Below are 8,508 nucleotides of genomic sequence, written 5' to 3' on the forward strand. Positions count from 1 at the left end.
CCCGTCCCTGTCTCTGCCTTGCCCCATCCCTGTACCCGTACCCGTCCCTGTCCCTGCCACTGCCTTGCCCCATCCCTGTCCCCGTCCCTGCCCCTTTCCCGGCTCCCATCCCTGTCCCTGCCTACCCCTTCCTCGTCACTGTCCTCCCTTCTCCCGTCCCCGTCCTTCCCCGCTGCAGCCGGTGCGGTGCCGGTGATACACACATCACCTTTTGGGTTACTAAGCGCTGATTTTCATCCAAACCGGCACACTGGCGTGCGCTCCGGGCAGGCGGCGGGTCCCCGCTGGAGGGCTGCCTTGGCCCTGCCGTGGCGACCGCCGCCTCTCGGCCCCTTAAACCACCCCGCCGCCCCTCGGCCCCTTCCACCATCCCCGGCCCCGCAGCCCGCCCGACCCGGCTCTCCCGCCGCCTCTCTGGAGAGCGTTCCCAGCCCCGAAAATGCCCCTGAGCAGCGCGGGGAGGACCCGCCGGGACCCTCGGGGCAGTGGCTCCGGTCCCTGGAGCTCCGGGTTGCTCTGCAGCACGAACACCCGCAGGGACTGAGCTGGTGGATCAGAAAAAGCGCCAGACCCGGCACTGGGAGCGGCAGGTGGCACTGGGGAGAACAGATGACACGTGGTGACACAGGAGCACTGGGAGTGGTTACCTGGGGATTAGGATGAACCTGTCAGACACAGACAATTACAGAATGGTTTGGGTTGGAAGAAACCCTAAAGCTCATCCCGTTCCAACTCCCTGCCATGAGCAGAGACACATTCCACTATCACAAGTTCCTCCAACCCCATCTAAACTGGCCTGGAACAGGGGACATCCCAGGGACATTCTAGGGACATCCCAGGGACATTCTAGAGACATCCCGCTCTGTGCTTGACCGTGCTGGTGCCTCCCTGGGCAGGGAATGGGGCAGGATGAGGTCTCAGCGGCGCCTTCCCAGTACCTGTGCAAGCAAACCGGCCCAGCGAAGCACTGGAGATACTCCCCAGAGCTGTGCCGGAATTTCCATGCCTGGTTTTCCAAGATCCAGGTGTTCTGATTCTTCCCAGGTTCCCTGCCGTGGGTATGGGGGCAGAGCAGTCGCTCGCTGTCGCTGTCCTGGCAGCGAGGGGACGCGCTGGTGCCACCGCGGATTCCTGATTTCCGAGTGTTTTTCAGGAAAGGGGTGGGGGCGGCGCCTGGAACAGGCAGAGGAGCTGTCGGGGATCTGCTGCTTCCCAAAACCTCGGTGCAGCTCCCGCGGGAGATAAACAAGTTAGTCACTGGGTGAGCTCACGGCAAAGGCATCCCGGCCTCCATGAGAATTTGTCACAGGCCCTTCCCGGGGTGCGATCGTGTCCCGGTACCGGCTCCCGGGAGGAGGCAGCGGATGCGATGAGCAGCCTCGTGCTCGGGCAGTGCCTGTCGCCTGTCCCTCGGTCCTTCCTGGCAGGAAACCCGGGCCCTGCTCCCTCCGTGCCCGGGCACAGCCCCTCGGACGAGCGGGGACTCACTGGGTGCCTGCAGGATCCAGGCGTGCTCCCGATGGAAGTGATGGATGCGAGCACACAGGATCCAAGCGTGCCTGAGCTGAAGGGCTGGGCTGGGGGCTCTGGGGAGGGGGATCCCCGTTCCGTGGTGTCCCACTGGCTGCCTTGGGATGGGCAGTGCAGCAGCACTGGCGTGGCCCCTGGGTTGAGCTCACGGGGTTGTTTCTCCTCGAGTGTGGAGCCTGGGGGTCTCTGGGGCTCACTGGGATTTGTGGTCACTCCTGTGCCCCACAGGGTCCCGTGGGACAGGGACAGGCAGTGCCGGGGTCCTCCTGGAGGAGGCCCGTGTGCCCCCCAGGAGCCCGGCACTCTGGGATGCACCTGCTGCTTGGCCTCAGCACTTAGGAACGCATGTGCTGGGAAAGAAAGTGCCTGGGAACTTTCTGGGGATTTCCCAGGGAGAGCTGGGAGCTGGGAATTTTCTGCCCTCCCCCTTGTCCCCTCCTTCCTCACTCAAACCCTGCTCCTGAGGTCACAAACGGCTTTAAAAAAAGCAACAGCCCACACAATGCTCTTCCCTTCTCCAGAGGGTGCTGGTGACGAGATCCCGCATCCGGCAGGGGATACGGAATTAGCCCTGTGCCTGGGAAAGGCCCTGCCAGGCCCTGCCAGCTGCTCCCACACCAAGGGGCTCCTGTGGCCACGCGCAGAGGAAAAAGACTCCGGATCCTACAGGTGCATCCTCCCCTGGGCCTGCTCTGTGGAGTCGTGCAAGAAATCCGTCCCCCTTCCCCACCCCAGGATTTCTTGGAAGTGGCCTTGGTGGTGCTGATGTCAAGCAGAGCTTTGGATGACGTGCAGGGCACATGGAGGTTTCTCTCTGCGTGTGGGGGATATTTCTGGACAAGGTTAGGACAGGGAGTTCATGTTTTCCAGGAAATCTTGTGGCAATTTCCACAAAAGCAGCAGGAACCAAGGGTGGCTGAGCCAAGGAGATGTTCCTGGAAATAATTTGTAGGGCAAAAGCTCTGAAAAATATCGCTGTGGGTGTTGGAACAGTTTAATGAATGACCCACCTTGCCCCTGCCTGACATGAATGACCCAGCAAAATCCAACCCAACCAATCCAGCGGAAGCCAACATGAATGCCCCAACCCAACACAAATGGCTCAAACCAACATGAATGCCCCGACCCAGCGTGAATGCTCCAACCCAACATGAATGACCCAACTCAACATGAATGCTCCAACCCAACACAAATGCCCCAACCCAACACAAATGGCCCAAACCAACATGAGTGACCCAACACAATATGAATGACACAACCCAGCATGAATGACCCAACCGAGCATGAATTACCCAACCCAACACAAATGCTCCAACCCAACATGAATGCCCCAACCCAACACAGATGGCCAAAACCAACATGAATGACCCAACATAATATGAATGTCCAATGTAATCCAACATGGAAAACCCACCTCAATCTAGCCTGACAGGAATGACCCAACCTAACTGGCCCAACACAACCCAAAATGAAGGACCTACTCAGCACAATCCCATGCAAAAGATCAATGTCATCCAGCATGAATGACCCACCTTGACCTAACCCAACCCAACCCAACATGATGGTGCATGGACTGGAGCTCCAAGTGGCTGGTCCTGACCTATCTTTGCTATTAGAATGAAACAGAAGCCAGTGGGGCACTGTTGAGGTAGCAGTTGGTACTTGTTGCTCTTCCACTTTCAGGAGTCCTACTGCAGATGCAGTCCTACTGCTGATTTGGTCATCTCTTCAGAGAAGCAGGAGGTTTTATTGTTTAATTTTTTTTTTTTTGGTGCAGGTGAATGCTTTGCCTGTTAAATAAACAGGTTTTTTTCCACTTTTCTCCAAGGAAATATTTTCCCAAACCAGCTGGGGGAAGAGCTGCTTGAATCTGCTTTCTAGGAGAACCCCTTTGGAGGTTTTCTCCCAAATTTGCCCTAAACCAGGACAGCCATCAAGAAGAGCAAAGTCAAGGGACCTGCCTGAGAGATCTAGTTCCTGGGGGCAAATTGGCAAGACGGACGGCGTCAGATTCCCACTGAGGTCATCAACAAGATCCCAGCAATGTCTCCACCAAGCAGCAAGAAGGAAACACAGGCTTTCCTAGGCACCATAGGTTTTTGGAGAATGGGCATTTCTGAGTACAGCCAAATTGTGAGCCCTTTCTGCCTGGTCACCTGCAAGAAGAACGATTTTCAATGGGGCCCTGAGCAGCAACAAGCCTTTGCCCAGATCAAACAGGAGATTGCTCATGAGGTTGCCCTTGGCCCGGTCAGGACGGGACCAGAGGTGGAGAACGTGCTCCTGGGAACAATGGCTTGTCCTGGAGCCTTTGGCAGAAGGTGCCTGGGGAGACTCGAGGCTGACCACTGGGATTCTGGAGCTGAAGTTACAGAGGGTCCAAAGCCAACTACACTCCCACAGAGAAAGAAATCTTGGCTGCCTATGAAGGAGTTCAAGCCGCCTTGGAGGTGATTGGCTCGGAAGCACAACTCCTCCTGGCACCCTGACTACTGGTGCTGGGGTGGATGTTCAAAGGAAGGGTTCCGTCTACCCACCACGCCACTGATGGCACATGGAGCAAGTGGATTGCTCTTATCACCCAGCATGCCCTTACTGGAAACTCAAATTGCCCTGGGATTTTGGAGATAATTACAAACTGGCTGGAAAGTGAAAACTTTGGTGTCACTGATGAAGAGGAGCAGGACCAAGTAACAAAGGCTGGAGAAGCTCCACCATATAACAAACCGCCACCAGAGGAAATGCGCTACGCTCTTTTCACTGATGGTTCTTTTCACATGTAGGGATGAACCAGAAGTGGAAAGCAGCTGTATGGAGCCCCACACAAGTTACAGAGGCCATTGAAGGAGAAGGTGGATCAAGTCAACTTGCTGAACTCAAGAGCATTCAGCTGGCCCTGGACATTGCCAAAAGAGAGAAGTGGCCAAAGTTCTACCTTTATTCTAATTTGTGAGTGATAGCCAATGCTCTGTGGGGTTGGCTGGAAAGGTGGAAAAAGGCCAACCAGCAGCATAGGGGAAAACCAATTTGGGCTGCTGATGAGTGGAAAGACATTGCTACCAGGGTAGGGAGGCTACCTGTGAAGGTCCGTCTCGTAGATGCCCATGTCCCCAAGAGTAAAGGTAATGAGGAACACCGAAACAATGAGCAGGTAGATCAGGCAGCAAAGATAGGGGTGTCCAATATAGACCTAGATTAGGAATACAAGGGAGAGTTTTTCCTAGCTCGATGGGCCCATGATGCCTGAGGCCATCAGGGCAGGGATGCCACCTATAAATGGGCACGAGATCGAGGGGTGGATCTAACCATGGACAGTATTTCTCAGGTTATCCATGACTGTGAGACGTGTGCTGCCATCAAGCAGGCCAAGCGAGTGAAGCCCCTCTGGTACGGTGGGTGGTGGTCCAAGTACAAGTATGGGGAGGCCTGGCAGATTGACCATATCACACCACCCCAGACACGCCAGGGCAAACGCCACGTGCTGACCATGGTGGAAACCACCACTGGATGGTTGGAGGGATGGCACCCCTGAGAGAATTGAGTCCAACAACAGGACTCGTTTCAAGAATAGCTTTATCAACACCTGGGCTAGAGAACATGGCACTGAGTGGGTGTACCACACTCCTTATCATGCACCAGCGGCTGGGAAGGTTGAATGGTACAATGGCCTGCTTAAAACCACCTTGAAGGCACTGGGTGGGGGGACTTTCGAGAAGTGGGAGATTAATTTATCAAAGGCCACATGGTGAGTGAACATCTGAGGTTCCACAAATTGAGCAGGCCCTGCCTGGTCTAACCCTTGTGAACAAGAGATAGAGGTAAGGCATCAGTGGTACACATGAGTGATATGCTGGGAAAAACTGTTTGGGTTAATTCTGCCTCCGGCAAAGACAATGGGGTTGGCTTCACTCAGGGACCAAGCTCCACCTGATGGGTGATGCAAAAAGATGGAGAGATCCAATGTATACTGCAAAGAGACTTTGTTTCAGGGTGAACTATTCATGACACTTGGCTTGTATCCATGTATGTCTTAGGTTGCAAGATGTTATTGGGGGTGTGCATTCTATTTGCCATCTGTTAGAGCTGAGGGAGTTATCTTCTGTCCATGGGCAGTTTTTCCTTTATCTCTCCCCAGCCAACCCTCCCTCCAGGAGATCTCTGCTGTCCATGGCCACTGAGTGTCCCTGCAGGGCTGATCCCATTCCAGCATCCCATGGGGAGATGCTCCGCCCAGGGGAGGAGCCAAGCATTCCTACCTGGATCCAATCTGAGCCTGGCCCAGCACAGCAGCCTTTGCCCCCTGCATTGCCAGAGGAGCAGCTTTCTGCTGCCCTGCATGGCCAGAGGGAGCCCAGGCCCATCTGCAGCAGCCCTGGAGCTGCAGAGGAAAACTCCCCCCTTGTGCAGGATCCCTGCTGCAGCGGAGCCACAGCTGGCACTGCAGGAGGGCTGAGCACCCATGGATGGGGCTGGGACACCCCCTGGCACACAGGGGGCAGGGACTGCTCTGACTCTGGCAGTGGGTTGTTTTTTTTTTTGTTTGTTTTTACTATTGCATTTGTAGTTTTTGTTTTCCTACTAAAAAACTGTCATTCCTATTCCCATATCTGTGCCTGAGAACCCCTTAATTTGAAAATTATAATAATTTTGAGGGAGGGGTTTTACATTTTCCATTTCAGGGGGGGTCCTACCTGCCTTAAGCAGATACCTGTCTTTTCAAACCGACACACCCAGTCTGCTCCAGAACTGAGGTTAAGTTGAATTTCTGAACTTTTATTAAATTTATGCAGTTATTTTGCCATGTAGATTCCAGAGTCACCAACATGCAGGAAAGTTCAAACTCGGGGTTTATTCTTTTTGTTTTTTCTTTTTTTAAAATTGGGTTTTTTAAAGGATATAAAGAAAACTTTATTAACAGAATTAAAAGAAAAATAATTAGAAATCAGAATAAACCTTCTCATCCCTCCAATTTTCCTTTCTTTTTCCCACTGGCATTGTAAAGAGATAAATTTGGTATATTCAATCAGGTTAGCACCTTTAAAATCATCTTTCTTCAGTCCACTTAGGGTAAGGAATCTCTCCTGCCATACCATGGAGACTTTTCCACAAGGAACAGTTCTCTCATGGTTTTAATTTTCACAAATAGCACCTGCCCAGAAATCTGCAATCGTGAAGTCCTCCCATGGTTTTGTTAGTTTTCCCACAACTGCCACCAAGGATCATTTCAGCTTATTGGGGTTCAATTTTAAGGATGAGCTGTTCTAGTATAGAAAAAAAGTTCTCATCTTTTATCTCTGGGAACAGAGGTTTTCTTTTTCCATTCCTGGGGCAAGGCTTTTCATCTTTCTCATTTCTCTCTATTCAAGCTTCTCATTGGATCACAGCTACTTCAACATCTGCTTGCTTCAACACGAGTTCCTCTGCTCACAGTGATGGTTAGAACGCTACATCCCCCCAGTGCATTCCACGAGTTACAAGGAAAAAAAGAGTCTGATGTATCAATTTTGTCTTCACCATTGCCTTACAAGAGAATTTCAGCCCAAGACTAAGGCATCTCCTCATTCTCCTCCCATCTGGGATTTGACTCCTTCTTTACTGACCTTGGTGTCTCCGTGTTGTTTTCTTTATGTGTCTTCACCCTTTCTTTTCCTCTTACTTGAGAGAGGATTGATGTCTGTAGGTTTCATCTGAGCACTGAAAGGGTTGATATCTCACCAGGGCTGTGGATGGCTGTGTGATCTCTGCTGGGATGGTACTGGAGCTGCTTGCACTGTTGATTTCAGCTCTTGCTGTGCTGAGGGGCAGCCTGAGCCAGGCTCCCAATGGCAGCAGGCGCAGTCAGGATTTCAGCAGCCTGCCCACAACTCAGCATGCTGCGGGTTGATAGCTTCCCCTCTCCTTGTCCAGTGGCTGTGGGTGTGAAATAAATAGGGCAGGAGATCTTTCTCCTTTTTAATACCTTTATTAAAAATCAGCTCAGGTGGGGAGAACCCACAGGTGGCGCACACGCTGCCGCTGCTCCCAGGAGTGGCACGGAGGAGGAGGAAGAGTGCAGCTGTGTCCGCTGCTCTGTAGGCAGAGCTGGGGGTTCTATCCTCATGAGTGCACCAGGAGATTCCCAGTTTTTCGGTTTGACATTCGAAGTCCTCTTTCTAGCTGATGTCTTTTTAGATTAGGGTGAGAGGTAAAAAAGGGTCTTAGGGGACACTGGATTCTGTTCCTCATGTCTAGGCATCACTTCAATCTCTTTATTCCATGGTGGCTCATTGTTTTAGGGGTGTTTCCTGCTAGATTTGGCGAGGGGTTTCCCTCATTTCCCCACATTTGCCAGCCTTGATGTCACCTCCTCCTCCCAGTCCCGGGTGCCACCTTTGAGGAAGCAGCAGGGGGATACTCGACAAGGGGGGATTTCCAAACATCATGAACAGGTAATTAAAGGAAAACTATTAACAACAGGGGATTACAATATGAAATTATTAACAACCAATAGTTAGAACTCCAACTTGGCAGCAATTGGTTTAACTTGTGAACTCTGCAACCTTTTAAAAAAAATGGACAACTTTTCTACTCTTAACAGGTGGAACTCAGCGGCTGCAGAATCTCAGCCAAGCTGTGCTGACGGCTGGCCTGGCTGCATGGTGGAATGAGCCCAGCCTGGCCAGCGCTGCAGCGGAGCAGGGCCCAGCCCGGCCCAGCCAGCATTGAAGCAGAACAGGGCCCAGCCCAGCCTGGCCATCGCTGCAGTAGAGCATGGCCCAGCCCGGCCTGGCCTGGCCAGTGCTGCAACAGAGCAGGGCCCAGCCCGGCCTGGCCCCATCAGACTGCACAGCCGAGTGGGGCCCGGCCCTGCCAGTCTCCAGTTACCTGTTCAAAGGCCAGAAACAAGAGCGTTTTTCCCGGGGTTTGTTCGTTTTCAAATGTGATTTCACAGAGGCTTGTCCAGCTTTCTTAAGTGGTTTAACAAGGTGTCAGTATTCA

The sequence above is a fragment of the Zonotrichia leucophrys genome, chromosome 4A, assembly GCF_028769735.1.
Source record: "Zonotrichia leucophrys gambelii isolate GWCS_2022_RI chromosome 4A, RI_Zleu_2.0, whole genome shotgun sequence".
NCBI classification, from domain to species: domain Eukaryota; kingdom Metazoa; phylum Chordata; class Aves; order Passeriformes; family Passerellidae; genus Zonotrichia; species Zonotrichia leucophrys.